Raw genomic sequence first — 17,902 nt, 5'->3', positions numbered from 1 at the left:
TGCAGCGGGCGTGCCAAGTTAAGAAACAAAGTGAGAATATTGGTTCCTAATAAATTTTAGGACTTTTACTATTGAAACTGAATTTGATTTAACTCCAAATATTTTGAATTCTTTTAAATTCGACACTGAGAGAATCCAAAAGTTTTGGATTGGATGAACTAGTATAATCAATATCAATATGTTTGGTATTATAACATTTTTTTTATTAACAAAATTATCAAAAAGAATATAACTGCATTTTAATTATTGCATGTATAAAGTTACAATGGAATAACTTAAATTAAACATATGTTAATAAAGTTAACATAAATTTCAAACAATTAAAAGTTAAATAGCAACTAATTAGCAATAATTAAAAGAAAATTTAAGGAAAAACTTATAATCAACAAATAATTAAAAAAATACAAATATTACTTTAACCATATGTGACATGTTCCTATGGAACTCTCTTATCCAAAGCTTAACGATTCCTTCGGATATACCACAACAAATGTTTAATTATTTGTGTTACTTTCGACACTATATATATACATATAGATTAATAGAGGATTTTGGGCTTCAAATTGTTAGCTTTCATGATCTCTATGGCCAACTTTAATCTCATCAGCTCAAACACTTGCTAAGCATATAAGGTAATCATGAAGGACAACCAATTAACCATAAAATTTGGCATATTTGAGAATCGAGTTGATGCAACCGAAGATTAATAAATATTGAGTGTGAGACCCAAATCTCATTTCAATATGAAGCAAAGTGATATTAATGAAAACAACAAAATGAAATATGATGGACCAATTTAAGCAATTGAATAGCAAATACATGACTAAAAAAATCTAACATTAAAATTATCATCCACTTCTTGCAATTTCCATAGCAATTGAATCACGCACTGCCATCTAATATATATTACCAAGATTATCTTCATTCTCCACCATAGAGTTTGCTGTAAATATATTGCATTTGGTAGATGGTTGATAACTTTCATACTCAGCTATTCAGATTGCCTTATCTGAAACATTCGTCTTTCTTATATAGTTGTGAATGGCCATTGTTGTCAGCACAATTTCTCTTTGTGTATCAATATGATAATAAGGCATATCAGCCAAAATATTCCATCTTGCTTTCCAAACTCCAAATGTTCATTCAACACAATTCCTACATGACGAGTGGTAAAAGTTGAATTTTTCTTTCAAATTTCTTGGTGCATGTAGTTGCAAAGTCCTAGCTCGGTGAAAGTCTTCAAGATGATACCTTATATTTTCACCTTTATAAGGGCCCATATATCCTGGCATATGTGAATATCCAGCATCAACCAAGGAATACTTTTTCCCTTTTGGATAAGAAAAATTAAGTTCTTGCCTACGAATAGCTTCTCCAAATATTCTATTATCATGAGGAGCTCCTTCCCATCCAGCCCAAACAAATGCAAAACACATATTAAAGTCTACAACTGCTAGAATATTTTGCGTGGGAAAACCTTTGCGTCCAATATATGGGATTGCTTTTCCTTGTGGTAATCACGCCTTAACATGTGTGTCATCAATTGCCCAGATGCAATCCTATTAATTATTAAAAACAAACAATTTAGTAGATTACAAATACTAAATAAGTTTAATACATGAAGATGTGGTGTTGTTTATTATCTTCAAAATAATATAACATACGTCAAAAAATGGCTTGTATCGTTGATGTTGACGCATGTGGTATCCTTTTCCCTCATTATACTTAGGATGAGGTTTAATTATATCTTCAGTCAACTTCCCAATAACTTTCAGAACTCTATAAATGGTTTCACCTGAATGATTAAATATCTCTTGCAATAGCCTATTATCTGTACCATGAGCACAAGTCATCAAAAAAAATCCATACTTCCTCGTAGATAGTCATTCCCCTAGTAGGGATCAAATCATAGTTTTGGGTTAACTCATGACATAAATCCAAGAATACAGGTTTTGTCAAACGAAAAGCTTGATAGCACCTTATACTATGGTCATTTAATACTTTTTCTATGAATTTATTACCAGTTTGCTCATATGTACGACATGGAACTTTATGAATATAAGTCTCAAAATATGTTAAAATGCTAAGTGCTATGATTTTGCATACAATCATCCATTCTAGATCGTCTTGGAATCCATCTTCATCTTTAATTGGTTCATCCTCACAAAATGTATTTGAATGAGTTAAAGCAAAGTAAAAACATTGATTAACTTCAATAAATATTACATCATGTTTGTCGATCAAATAAGATTAAATATTAAAGACATAGCAAAACTACTAATAAAGTCACAAAATTAGAAAACAATTCATCAACTTCAACTACTGAATTCCTCGTATATGTTGGAAATGGGGAGAGTGGGGATGTGGGAACATGACCCTCGTTCCCCACTATTCATAATAGAAAACTCCATTATACCCCTAGTTTATTTCCCTATATAAAGGGGGTGCGTCCAAGGATCATTAGTGGGTTGGAGACGAGAGTAAGAGGAGAACATTTGAGGCGGTGGGATTTGGTTGGTGGAATCGTGGAGGGTTTTCCGATCCTGTGATCGCTCTTCCGACAGCGAGTTTTCGTCATTGCCGATTGTGGATCTGCGAAAGATCGCTGTAAGTTTTTACCGCTTTAATTTTATTTGTCTTTCATACATTTAGAATTATCTACATTGGTATCAGAGTTATATTAGTTCTAAATGCATGTACGATCTCCTGTTTAAAATTGTTGCCCTGAACGGAGTCCGTCTCCGTCTAGTTTTGCCGTAGCCGAGTAAGATTGCGTCCATGTCGCGATTTGCTTCAATTGTCGACATCATAGGCCTCAAGAAACACCCAAATAATTTGTCTCTGATATTGGTCAGTGACTATGCTCATAGCAGCCTCATGCAGAAGGGTTGCGTCATTAGTGGACGCTGGTGGAAACGATACATGGCCGGCGACAACATTTATGTTGGCCGGCGGCATGCTTGAGGTGGCCTCTTGCAATTTCTGCATAGTGTTCGTTGCTGTGAGGCTGGCTGTAGAGGAGAGGCGATGTGTCGTGACCCGCGTTCGTCGTTGTTCATTTGAGCGGCGTGCATGGCTTGAGCAACGTGAGGACGTGGGCAGTGGTGGAGAAATCGGCAAAAGAACAGCTCATGTGAGGAAAAGTTTGATTTTGAAAAATCAAATAATAATAAAAAAATGTGAACAGATAAGCTCTCACGTTCTGCATCCAAATATTATGCAAAACAGTAGGTTTATAAAAAAAAAATGAAAACAAAATAATGTTTTTTTTCTTTCATGGATAAGTTTTTTTTAAAGTTTATAATAAAAAAAATCCATGCACAGTTTGTTTTTCTTTCCTTAATGTAGCATTAATTATATTTGCATGTGATGATCAATTGAATATTGAGTTCAATTAATTCATTATTTATGATAAATGGTCTAGAGTAATTTTGGTTCATTTAGACCCGGTTCAGGTTTAAATCATTAGTTGGTTTAATCAAACAAATTTGATCCAAACCTGAAATCAATTTGGGTTGATTAATTGGACTTGGACCAAATATGATCAAATGACTAGATTTGTTCTATTGGGTCAGATTTGATCAAAACAATTAGATTTGTTCTAATTGGTCGGACTTAAACCAATGGGCATTGGTTTGATCAAACGGACCTGAGTTTGATCAATAAGTCTGAAATTGATAGAAATGAACTTAGATTAAAAGTAACAGAACATAGGTACAAAATCCCTGTCCAATTAGATTTGTTCTAATTAAGGACAATGAACTAAGCTTAGGATCTGGATCACTAATCAACTGATTCAATGGGTCTGACTAATTAGATCAGTTCTAATTGTCTATCTAAACTCCTGAAAATCGAGAAGATTTATTTTTCTTGATTTATTATGTTGGTACTATGTATGTATAAATTGAAATAAGCCGATTTTGTACTGGTTAGTCGGTTTTGTACTGACTTATTTATTTTTAATTTTTTCAGATGGCTAGTCATGATTTACGACAACATGAGCTTTGGGAGGAGATTGAGGAGCTTGATTTCGACCCTGTTCAAGGACTCGGATGGCTTATTGGTCGGCTCGATCGGTTGTTCTGGAAACTCGACCGAGAAGAATTTCCAGTCCAAGACACACACAAGAGATGGGCTCTAGTCTATTCACTGTCGGAAAATCTTAGGCAGATAGCATTCCAACTTTGGGATGATTATGATGGGCACATCTCGTATTCAGAGATGTGCAGACAGTTACTTCATCTCTATTGGGGTCCTGAAGATCCAGAGGAGGATCCAGATGAATCTAAGGAGGATTCAGAAGATCCTGTAGATCTAGAGGAGGATCCAAAAGAATCTGAAGAGGATAGATGAATCTGAGGAGGATTCAGAAGATCCTGTAGATCCAAAGGAGGATCCAGAAGAATCTGAAGAGGATTCAGAAGATTCTGAAGATCTAGAGGAGGATCCAGATGAATCTGAAGAGGATCTGGGAGAGTGTGTGGAGGATCCTATAGAGAATCTTGAAGTTGTCCTGCCTGAGATTACCCCAAATGAGTCCAGGCTGAGAGGGATTATTTTGGCCACTGCACTAGTGTTTGTCCTAGTGGGAGTGGTGATTGCCTATCTAGTTTTCTAGGGTTCTGTTATTTTCATTATGTATGAACAATGTTAGTCCATTTCATTCATGTCAGTTAGTTATATGTTAACATTATGCAGCATAATTTTATGTTAATGATGTGTTCATTTATTTATGTTGTTTACTTGACATGATGCATGATTAGTTCATGATGTATTAAATGATTAGTTCATTTAATTAAAGAATTCATGATATTAAAAATGATCAGTTCATTTGTTGGGATGTATGTAATAGAATTGATTAATATTAATTTGATTGGTCATACGAATGATGAGTGAAAGCATAGTTGTCACTTGATTTTGTAAACCAACTCAAAGTAATATTAAGTCAATCATAAATTGCATGCATATGATTTACACTGAATACTAAATAATGTGTTTATTTATGATAGATTATGACAACCAAAAATATAATAGCTGAACTCAACAAAGGTGAAAAACTTAATGGGGATAACTATAAGATCTGGCACCTCAGGATACAATATGTACTTGAGGAACAAGAAGTTCTAGAGGTTGTAAATCAGGTTATGGAAATACCTATAGATGGTCCCACTGCACAACATAGACGAGATCTTGATGCCTATAGGGCATGGAAGAAAAAGAACTCCACTACAAAGGGCATATTGATTAGTTCAATGGTAGACGACCTAGCTTTTGAGTATGAGTCGTACCTTTCGGCTCATGGAGTATGGGTAACCCTTAAAGAAAAATATAGTGGAGTAAGTCTGAGCAAGCTTCGCCAGCTGACAATCAAGTTTGACAGTTACAAAAAGCGTTCGAATGTATCAATGGTTCAACACCTCAAGGAGATGTCGAACATGATTCGGGAGCTTAAAACTGCTGGTCATCAGTTGACTGATGAACAACAAGTTCAAGCAGTTATTCGTTTACTTCCAGATTCTTGGGAGACCATGAAGCGGACCCTAACTCATAGTGAGAGTATTAAGAGTTTCACTGACGTCTCACACCATGTAGAATTGGAGGCGGAGAGAGTTGAATCCGCAAGGATTTTTGGATAAGCCTATGTGGCTGTAGGTTCTGCTGGATCATCTGGATCCAAGAAAAATAAATGGTTCAAGAAAGGGAAGGGAAAGAAGCAGGAAGCTGCTACTATGGGACAAGGCCCAATCAAGAAGATAGTAAAGAAGACTGGAAAGAAACCTAAAAACAAGTTGACTTGTTTTAACTGCGGCAAGAAGGGTTACTTCGCTCGGGAGTGTACTGAGCCGAAAAAGGTAAATCTAAGTGTGTCTTCTATTCTAGAGTATTTTGTTGCTAGTTCAGTGTTGTTAGCTGATTCTTATCCTTTGTGGATTATAGATTCGGGAGCAACCAACCATGTAGCTCGAGAATGAGTTACATTTGTTGAGTACCGTCGGGTACCAACTGGCAACAAGTGGATCTATGTGGGAAACAATGCAAGAGTTGAAGTCAAAGGAGTCGGCACTTGCAAACTCAACCTCCGTGGTGGTAGAGTTTTGTTTCTATATGATGTCCTGTATGCTCCTGAAATTCGACGGAATCTTGTTTCTGTAACATGTCTTCTTGATTTAGGGTATTGCATTAATTTTTACAGTCGGTCTGTTGAACTTAAGATTGACTCAGTGTCAATCGGACATGGTTTTTTAACAAATGGTTTTATGGTTCTTGATATAAAACCAAATGCAATTATGCTATTGATGGTTGTTTTTCAAACATTGTTTTAACTAGTGATGCAAATATAACTGATGAGGTTTGGCGTGCTAGATTAAGACACATAGGACAAGAACGTATGAATCGGTTGGCTAGAGAGGGTCTATTGGGCACTCGGGCTAAGATTCAATTGTCTATATGTGAGCATTGTCTTGTTGGAAAAGCAACTAGGAAACCATTTGGTAAGGCTATAAGATCTGAATCAACATTGTAGTTAATTCATTCGGATATTTATGGTCCAATGAATGTGAAGGCTAGACATGGAGCTTCCTATTTCATTACATTTATTGATGATTTCTCTAGGTTCGGTCATGTGTATTTGATTTCTCACAAATCTGAAGCATTGGATTACTTCATTCGTTATATGAATGAAGTTGAGAATCAAACGGAACGTAAAGTTAAGACTTTACGTACTGACCGTGGAGGGGAGTATTTGTCTGATATGTTCAAGACAATATGTAATGATAGAGGGATTATTAGATAGCTGACAATCCCTGGACTCCACAATAAAATAGGGTAGCTGAAAGAAGAAATATGACTCTTCTTGAAATGGTTAGGTCTATGATTGTGCAAGCTAATTTGTCAATCTCCTATTGAGGAGATGCATTATTAACTGCAGCCTATATACTTAACAAAGTGCCTTCAAAGTCAGTTCCATTTACCCCATATGAACGTTGGATAGACAGAAAATCATATTTGAGTAATCTGAGACCCTGGGGGTCAGCTGCTTATGTTCATGATAGTTCTCACAAGTATGGAAAACTAGAGCCTAGAGGTAAGAAATGTATCTTTATAAGATATCATGAGACCTCCAAAGGTTATGTTTTCATAGGTGAGCAACTAGATGGAACCATCTCCAAAATAGACTCGAGAGATGCGACTTTTCTCGAAACAGAGTTCCCAATCAGAGGTGATGTTGATAAAAATGTTCCTCTATTTGAGGAGGATGAGATATTATCAACAAGAGAGGTGTCGAAAGGGATACCTGAGTCTAGTTAACCGAGTGGGAGTGATATGCCGAGTCATGAGTTGACCTCTCAACAGCCCAACTTACGGAGAAGTGTTCGTAAGATCAAACCTAAGAAGAGGTTCGATATTGAAAATGAGGCATTGGTTACATTTCCAATTGACGATGACGAACCTCAATCCATTGAGGAAGCATTGGGATGTAGAGTTAAAGAAAAATGGAAAGCTGCAATGGTTGAAGAGATGGAGTCCATGATTCAAAATCATGTTTGGGACTTAGTCAATCTTCCTCCAGGCCGAAGGGCTATTGGGAATAAGTGGATTCTCAAAATAAAGAGAAAAGCAGATGGATCGATTAACAGATACAAAACTCGTTTAGTTGCAAAAGGATATACCCAAATGGATGGTATTGACTTTGAAGAGACATTTTCTCCCGCAGTGAAATCTGTATCAATAAGAGTTATTTTGGCCTTTGTGGCACATTATGACTTGAAATTACATCAAATGGATGTAAAAATCGCTTTCCTCAATGGTGATCTTGACGAAAAAATCTATATGGTTCAACCAGAAGGTTTCATTGCTGAAGGCCAAGAGCAGAAAGTATGTAGACTTAGAAAGTCTATATATGCGCTAAAGCAAGTTTCAAGACAATGGAACATAAGATTTAACGAAGTCGTTTTATCTTATGGTTTCGAGATGATCAATGAGGATCATTGTGTTTTCCTGAAAAGGGAAAAAGGAAAGTATGTCATTTTATCATTATATGTTGATGATATGCTGATAGCTGAAAATAACATAGTATATGTGAATGAAGTCAAGAAGTGACTATCATCACAATTTGATACAATGGATATGAGAGAAGCTGAATACATCTTAGGAGTTAAGATCATAAGAGATCGTCCTAAAAAACTTTTGGGTCTGTCACAAGAGTCTTATATAAATAAGATGTTACATCATTTCAGCATGTCTAATTGCAACATAGAACATACACCTATTGTGAAAGGTACTGTTTTGAGCAAGAGTATGTGTCCTAAAACTCCAGAGGAAATAGCTGAGATGAATAAAAAATCATATGCCAGTGCTATTGGTAGTTTGATGTACACTATGTTGTGTACACGTCTCGATATCAGCTATGTTGTGAGCTTGGTCAGTCGCTTCCAATCAAACCTAGGACCGAGACACTGAAAAGCAGTAAAAAGGATATTCAGATATCTGAAGGCGACAACAGATTATTGTCTCTGTTTTCAAGAATCAGATATGAGTCTGAAAGGTTATTCAGATGCAGATTGGGTTGGAGACCTGGATGATAGAAAATCCACATCAGGCTATGCATTCTTGTTGAATAGTAGCGTCATCTCCTAGAACAGCAAGAAACAAGCTTGTGTAGCTTTGTTGACTATGGAAGCTGAATATGTGGCATGTTCAGTGGCTATGCAAGAAGCTGTCTGGTTGAGAAGGTTTCTGAAGCATTTGAAAATTGCTGAGGATAGTGGGAGTCTAGTAACTGTCTACTGTGACAGTCAAGCTGTAATAGCTTTTTCTAAGAATCCCAAATATCATAGCAAAGGCAAGCATATAGAAATTAAATATAATTTTATAAGGGATATTGTGGCTAAAAGAAAAGTCATTCTTGAGTATGTCCCTACACGTGTTATGCTTGCAGATCCTTTTACTGAGCCAATGACTAAAGAGTCATTTAAAGAACATGTAAAGTCTTTGGGACTTCGTAGAATGTAACAATATTGGAATAACAATCAGAATTTGTGTTATGATTGTGTCATTTGCCATAATTTATTCAGTGTATATATTGTATTTGTTACATTCATATAAGATCTTGGTGAGCATGCTGGCAGGTGGAGATTGGTCCACTCACATGGACAATCATCTCTATTTGTTAAGTACAAATAGGGGTAAGACCGTTACTTATGGAATAGCTTATGTAGCTGAAATTAGAGACAGATCTATAAGTTGAGGTCGCCTTGTTAATTGTGTTAGATGAGATCATTTATGTGTTAATAATGATTGAAGTAAATGAACCCATCATTTACTGAACATGTTGAAAGCCAGATTAGAATTCATATGTTGAATTCAGGATTAGACATTAGGTATGTCTAGATCAAAATTTGTACGATGTTAAATTTGAAGACAACATGCGCTCTTTTTAGTAAAGAGAATAACATCGTAGCATGTGATTCATACCATATGTGCTATTGCGACAATAAAGGTAGTAGGAGAATGAATCCCTGTTTCTCTACTATGTGAGACCTTTGAGATTATATGTTCATCTCAATTTTTTGCCTTAGTGATTATTTAGCTGTTTACTTGAAGTTTTAATCAGTGTCTGCTACTTTAGCGTGTATCCTATGGCTATGGATGATTCGGTCTATGGAGCATAACTAGGAAAGCGATTGATTAAAATGAATAGATTCTAGCTAAAAAGGAAGATTAAATATATTTACATCTTTTGATGTTATTCACTGGTCGATCCATTTTTGTTATGTATAGAAATGAATGTGAATATTGGATATGGAACATGCTCTTGACATAATGGTCATTATAAGGGATTAGAAATGTTCATATCGATGTAAATGAAAATTATTTAATCTGGGTAAATAGCAAGACATGGATATCTTCAAGATAATGATTGTGTGTCACTTGAAAATTTGATGGATCCTGGATAAAGGGTATGTGACACCAGGAAAGTGGCTATGTGCCATGCAGAGTGTGTCTCTAATTTATATGAGCAGCTAAGTAAAGTGTAACAACTTTCTTAGCATTGATTACTCAAGGAGCGGCTAAGTCAAGGTGTAACAATCTTCTTAACAACTATCGCTAAGTGTGCTTGCTGTCGCACGAACCATTTTCTCTAAGTATGGATTGGATGTTCTCATATGGTTTATGTGACCAAACTCTCTAATAGTCTATGTGACTTATTAAGTCTTTGTGACTTACCTGAATGAACAAGTCTTAGTGACTTACCTTGGATGAGTGAGAGATGTTGGAAATGAGGAGAGTGGGGATGTGGGAACATAGCCCTCGTTCTCCACTACCCATAATGGAAAAGTCCATTATGTCCCTGGTTTATTTCCCTATATAAAGGGGGTGCGCCCAAGGATCATTAGTGGGTTGGAGATGAGAGTAAGTGGAGAACATCTGAGATGGTGGAATTTGGTTCGTGGAATAGTGGAGGGCTTTCCGATCTTGTGATCGCTCTTCTGACAGCGAGTTTTCGTCATTGCCGATTGCGGATCTGCGGGAGATCGCTGTAAATTTTTACCGCTTTAATTTTATTCGTCTTTCATGCATTTAGAATTATCTACAGTATCACGGGTACAAATCACTATCAACGATATTAATTTTTTTTTGCTCATGTCATGATTATACTTTAATCACGCCAAACGACAATCATTATCAAGTTGATTGAGAAAAATCATTCACATTTCTTTTTTGCTCAACAAGTTACAAGCATAACACCAAAGCTCAATTTTATGTTCTATTCCAGGAACATTCTTTAGTATTACCATTGCAGATTCAATGTCTTTCTCTGGCAAAGGTGTGGAAGTTGCGATGCTCTTATTTTCTAGATACTTTAAAAGAGAGTGAATATCTTCCTTTAGTGAGGTTGCTCCAGCAATTTTCTTCCTTTCTTTACCATCTTCTCCATTAAATTTTCTCTTCAACGATAACAAAGATGGAAACACAATGTCATTACCCATATTACTTTTTTCTTTGATTCCAAAGCTTACATCATGCTCAATTCCTCTATCCTCGTTATATTCATTACCACCGATGCCAATATGCCCTTCAAAATTAGGAAAATCATCATTTTTCCTCATAACATCTTCATGGTCATCAACGCAATGCACAATTTGTTGACTTGGTGCCCTTGCCCTTTCCCCCATGGTAGCAACATCAAAAAAATAATTTATCATATCGAAACCACACGAGTGATAAATCTTTATTTCTAAATTTGACATACTCTCTATTTTCTTGCAATAATAAAATATATTATTATCAATGAACAAATAAAAAATTTTATGCAAATAAAATTAGAAACATTACCCTAAGTTTTGTCTCCCACCATTCATCGGAAGCATCGAGTGAATTATTTGTAGGATTCCAACCAACTCCGGTTTCCATGTGCATCAACTTCTTGAATAATAACCACTCCTTCTTCATGGAATCCCAATGGTTTCGAAGCTGCTTGTACACATAATTTTTTCCAATTGTATTATTAAATTGTCTCACTAAGTTTTCCATCCATTCGTATTAAAGTGACTATTTGGTCGATTCACCAGTAAAATTTCTTCTTCACACAAATAAACAAATTTCAAGGATAGAAATGTAGTCCACCTTGCATTTGAATGTCCTTCATTTTGTTGTTTTTAGTTGAATTTTTACTTGTATTCTTACTCAAAGTTGGATTTGACGTGACTCCTTTGTTTCTATTATCTTGATTTTCCATTTCCAAACTAAAAAAATAAATGAGGAAATACAATCAACAGTGGAGCTTGGATAGGGGAATCAAGATGGCATTGCTAATATTTGCTAATTTACGATTCACGTTTCACTGCCACCATGAGTGGTTTCTGTGTTGGTCCAAATTAAGTATATTCAATCAAATTCTTTCCATGGATGAGAATTTAAAGCATTTCCCTTAGCAGCATAGTATCAAATTGTTTTATAGGAAATTATCTTTTCTTACATGACATCTTCTCATTTTAGGATGCTAAAGCATATTCAATCAAAATTCTAGAGTATTTTACAATGAAAATTATCTTTTCATAGCAGTCAAAATATTTTTAAAGCCAAGAAATTTACAACTTAGGGAAGCAAGAAGGCCAAGATAAGCCAAGAGTCTGCTTGAAACTGAGATAAATCTATAATTGGTGATCACGTAAATAATTTCCTCATCCCAACGAGAAAGCCTCTTAACACACTAGTATGTTTTGGATAGCAAAGACCATGGAAAAAATTTAACAGATTTGAAGAGACCTTCATATTTGTATCCATACATAAAGACACTTGACCACAAACTATAAGAGACTTTAAAGGCATGAGTCATAAGACTGAAAATTGATACTTAAATAGATTTGAAGACAAAAATAATATTGAAATTTGAGAAAAAAATGAACCAAAGTATATTCAATCAAGGATTACTAATTTTGCAACTATCGTGGGAAGATAAGCATATAGAAAGAAATTTGACAGAAAAGTAAATTCTAACCATACATTGGAGAATTTTGCACCAGGGGAGAGAAAAATTGGAAAGGGCGTCAACGGAGAAGATGACACAACGCTGGAAGAGATGTCGACGGAGAAGATGACACACATTGGAAGAGATGTCGGCAAAAGATGACAAGCGCTAGAAGAGAAGTCAACAGAGAAGATGATAAGCGCTGGAAGAGAAGTAGCGTAGACGATGACAAGCACTAGGTTTATAAAAATTAATGGAGGATAAGATAGAGATTTATGAAATTATATAAGGATATTTTAGAGAAAAAAATTATTAAAATAAGATTTTTTTTCTAAAAAAAATAGATTCTCCTATACTTTTTTAAAAATAGTTTATAAGCTCAAAAACAGCTTATCTTGATAGCTTATAAGATGTTTGAAAGCCCCTAGGGAGTAGCACAGACGGTGGGTACATAACATCTCTGGCGTAATGGTCAGGGGTTTTAGAACTGACGACCTGGGGTTTATAAGTACTAGGGGGACCGTTAATATAACAGATCTACATTTATAAGCTATTTGAAATTTTTTTTACCAAATAAATTTGAAGAGCTTATAAGTTCTAAAACAACTTATAAATTATTTTGGAGAGTTTATAAGCTCAGCCAAACATACTCTAAATCTATTAATTAATTAAACCGATTAAATTTAAAAGTTTGATTGAGTTATTTCAGAGTTTTTTTTAATATAAGTTTTTTTAATTAATTGAGTTCGATTTTGATTTTAAAATTTTTAATTTGATTAAACTAAATAAATCGAATCTTAAATCTCTAAATCAGAAAATCGTAAACTTCTATTTTTGAATTAACTGAAAAGAAAGTTTAATAAAATTAAAAAGTTTGGTTAATTAGATCAAAAATTAAATTAATCTATATTTTAATGGTTCGAAAATTTTGATTCATTCAATTAGTTTAAAAAAATCAATTTATTTGATTTTATTAATTCAGTTTAGTTTTAGGTATAGCCTATGTCTTGAGTCGGCATTGTCTACTACTAACTAGTCTGATGGTGTTGGAGGTTGTAGATGTGACGGTGTTGAATTGTCGAGTTAAGAAACAAAGGGAGGTGATTAGGTTAGGATTAGCAAAAATTCAATTAAATCAAATTAATTGATTGAATCTATCAAATTTTGGTTTAGTTATTTTAAAAATTCAATTTTTAAAAAAGAAATATCTGTTATTTTAATTAATTCAATTTGGCTTTAAAATTTTTAATTCGCTTAAACCAAATAAATAGAATAAGCCAAACCTTGAATCTCTAAATCGGAAAATTCAAAATTCTTAATTTTGAATTAACTGAATATAACGTTAAAATAAATAGAAATAAAAAATTTGATTAATTCAGTAAAAAAAATTAATTAAAGAGCACAATAGTACACAGTTCTAGCGAAAAATAAAAGAGAAAAAAAAATCTTGTTTTTCCGATATACAACTAAGTTACAGGACAAGGCTCAAGAACAATTTCAATAGGAGATGACTTTGAAAAGAAGAGAGAGGCATGCACCCTCTGCCAAAAGAATCCATTGGAGGAGAGGATCTAAAGCAATAGAAATGGGTCCTAATGACGGAAGGTTTGTTGAATATTGGGGTTTTAAATAGACCAAAATGATTTAGAGGAAGGAAGTCATCAATTGTTGAAAGTCGTAATTGACTTCAAAATTGAAATCTACGATTCGCGTAAATAGATTTAGACTATTAATTTGCTCAAAACCGATTAAGGGTGAATGAGAAATTAATGTTTAAAGTCAACCCAAAATAACATTTGTTATTCATTAATAAAGTGCATAGGAGAATAGTCCCACATCGAAAATTCTCGATGTGTATTCTCTACTTATTAATGAAGATGTGTTAATGGAGTTAACACAAAAAATAAAAGGACAGGTGACCCCTTAGCCCAGGGCGAGCAGGTGCTCGCACCTGTGAGCCCGCCACCCGCCACGTGCGCAATGGGCGCTTTGTAGGCGCACTTTTATGCTCCAGGTGACATTGCAGTGCCTGCGTGGCACTCGGGTGACGTGTCAGTGCCTATGCGGCATCCTCGTGGGCAAAGGGAGATGACTGGACAGTTGACTTAGGGAATGGATGGCTACTGTTGATCAACGTTGATCAAATAGATATGATGGATCGCTTGTGATGCGATCTAGAACGTTGGATCGCAAAGAGTAACGATCTGACGGCCTGGGATGAGACTTGATCTGAAGCATCGAATCAATGGATCCAGATCCGATGGCTGATGACAATAGGCGGGATCTGAGGGTCACAACTCCTCAGATCTGATGGATGAGATTGAAGTGGGCTTGGTGAAGGGTTACAACCCTTCAGAATAGATGATCTAAATCGATCCAACCCAAGGAACACATCCACTCACCCAAAGGACATCCAGATGATGGAAAACTCACTCAATCTTCTCTTCTCTTCCTCAAGCATTCATCTCATCTTGTGCATTCAAGAGTCCAAGAAGTCTACTAAAAGGCTCGCTGATCTCGGAAGTCGGAGTGCTACGATTCCAAGACGTTCGTCGTCGTTGTATCTTGGGAACGAATTGCAACAATCCGTTAAGCACCGTAGCGGAGCAATATCGTTTACGGAGATAGTGTCGAACACTAGCCTCGACGATCAGTTTGCATACTCCAGAAGCTACCCGGAGAAAACAGTCGTAAACGATATTTCCTGCAAACTGATATGGCTACCAACGACATTCCGACGGCCGTTCCTACCGTCATTCCGACCGTCGTTCCGACCGTCATTCCGACAACCATTCCGCACGGAGAAAAGCCGGAGAAATTCACCAGAACCGACTTCAAAAGATGGCAACAGAAGATGTTGTTTTATCTAACAACGCTAAACCTTGTACGGTTTTTGCACGAAGACACGCCAGCCGCTACGGAAGGAAGTAAGGCTGCTAGCGATGCGTGGTCTCATGGAGATTTTCTGTGCCGCAATTATATACTCAACGCCTTGGACAACACGTTATATAACGTATATTGTTCTCTGGAGACGGCAAAATCTTTGTAGGAATCCCTTGAGAAGAAATACAAGACCGAAAATGCTGGATTGAAGAAATTCATCGTCGGTCGATTTCTGGATTTCAAGATGGTGGACTCAAAAAGCGTCTCATCTCAAGTCCAAGATATGCAATTAATAATGCATGATCTGGACGCCGAAGGCATGAAGCTGAACGAGACATTCGCAGTTGCTGCGGTAATTGAGAAGCTCCCTCCGTCATGGAAGGATTTCAAGAATTACCTAAAGCACAAGCAAAAGGAAATAGGGCTGCAAGACCTGATCCTGAGGCTACGAATAGAAGAGGATAATCGAAAGTTATCCAACTCCAGAGGAACCAAGCGGACTATAGACGAAATGTCCAACCTGGTCGAGCCGAACGCCAAAAAGCCGAAGCGGTTCAAAAGGAAAGCTCAAGCAAAGAAGTTCAAAGGCTCCTGCTACAACTGTGGAAAGGCAGGACACCTATCCAAGGACTGCAGACGCCCAAAGAAGCCAACCAAGGGGCCAAAGGATGTTGCGAATCATGTCGCAACCTCTCTTGAGGACTTGGATCTCACTGCGGTTGTATTTGAAGCCAACTTGGTGGATACCAACCCGAAGCAGTGGTTCATTGATACTGGAGCAACTCATCATATCTGTTCCGATAAAGCGATGTTCTCCAAGTATACTCCGATAAATGGCAGGAAGCTCTATATGGGTAATTCCACGACGTCGCCAATTGTTGGACTCGGAAAAGTTGTTCTGAAGATGACGTCCGGAAAGGAGCTAACACTCATTGATGTACTCCATGTTCCCGACATCAGTAAGAACCTAGTTTCTGGAGCGGCATTGGTCAAGGCCGGATTTAGGCTAGTGTTCCAGTCAGACAACTTTATACTTACGAAGAATGGTGTCTTCGTAGGAAAGGGGTACCTAGAAAAGGGTCTATTCAAAATGGCTGTAATGCCTGTACTCCGAAATTTTGATGGTAATAAAATAAATGCTTCCAGCTATGTTGTTGAGTGTTTTAATTTATGGCATGATCGACTCGGACATGTGAATAATAATACTCTCAAACGTCTCGTCAAATTAAATTTATTACCAAACGTCAATGTTGACGGAACACTCAAATGTGAAGTGTGCGTGGAAGCGAAAATGACGAAACTACCTTTTCATTCGGTGGAAAGGACGACAACTCCTCTAGAGTTAATACATAGTGATCTATGTGACTTGAAATTTGTGCAAACTAGAGGAGGTAAAAAATATTTTATTACTTTTATCGATGACTGCACAAAGTTCTGTTATGTCTTTCTTTTAAGAAGTAAAGACGAAGCCCTAGAGGCGTTCAGAACCTATAAAACAGAAGTTGAAAACCAACTTGACAAACGAATTAAAATAATTCGAAGCGATAGAGGTGGAGAATATGGTGCACCGTTTGATGAATTTTGTACAGAATCTGGCATTATCCATCAAACAACGGCACCTTACTCACCTCAATCAAACGGTGTTGCCGAACGTAAAAATCGGACACTAAAAGAAATGATGAATGTCTTGTTGATAAATTCAGGCTTACCTCAAAACTTGTGGGGGGAAGCAATATTATCGGCAAATCACATTCTCAACAGAATCCCTCATAAGAAAAATGATAAAACTCCATATGAACTATGGAAAGGCCGCGAGCCATCGTACAAATACCTGAAAGTGTGGGGGTGCTTGGCAAAGGTCGAAGCACCTAAACCAAAGCAAGTAAAGATCGGACCTAAAACGTTCGATGCGATATTTGTCGGATATGCCCATAATAGTAGTGCATATCGTTTCCTAGTTCACAAATCAGATATTCCTGATATACATGTGGGAACAACCATAGAATCTCGAAATGCGATATTCTTTGAAAACGTATTCCCAAATAAAAAGGGAAACGTTGAAAGTGATAACTGTTGGTGCAACCTTAGGTCAAGGTTGACTTGGTTGACCTGACTCGAGTTGACCTGACTCGAGTTGTGTTTTGATATTTGACGATGTTTGACGAGAAGAGAGTTGTATTCTTGATGTTTGACAAGAATAGGTGTTTGGGAGATTGTAGGTGCAACCTTAGGTCAAGGTTGACCTGGTTGACCTGATTCGGGAAAAGTCCAAGCAGGAAGCTTGGCACGCGAAAAGTCCAAGTATGGAGACTTGGCACTGGAAAAGTCCAAGTACGGAGACTTGGCACGGGGAAAAGTCCAAGCAGGGAGCTTGGCACGCGAAAAGTCCAAGTATGGAGACTTGGCACTGGAAAAGTCCAAGCAGGTAGCTTGGCACGTGGAAAGTCCAAGTATGGAGACTTGGCACAGGGAAAGTCCAAACAGGGAGTTTGGCGCGAGGGAAAGTCCTGGTAAGTGAAGCCAGGCAGTTGGAGAAAGTCCTGGTGA

The sequence above is a fragment of the Zingiber officinale genome, chromosome 10A, assembly GCF_018446385.1.
Source record: "Zingiber officinale cultivar Zhangliang chromosome 10A, Zo_v1.1, whole genome shotgun sequence".
Taxonomy (NCBI): domain Eukaryota; kingdom Viridiplantae; phylum Streptophyta; class Magnoliopsida; order Zingiberales; family Zingiberaceae; genus Zingiber; species Zingiber officinale.
This window is presented reverse-complemented; position numbering follows the sequence as displayed.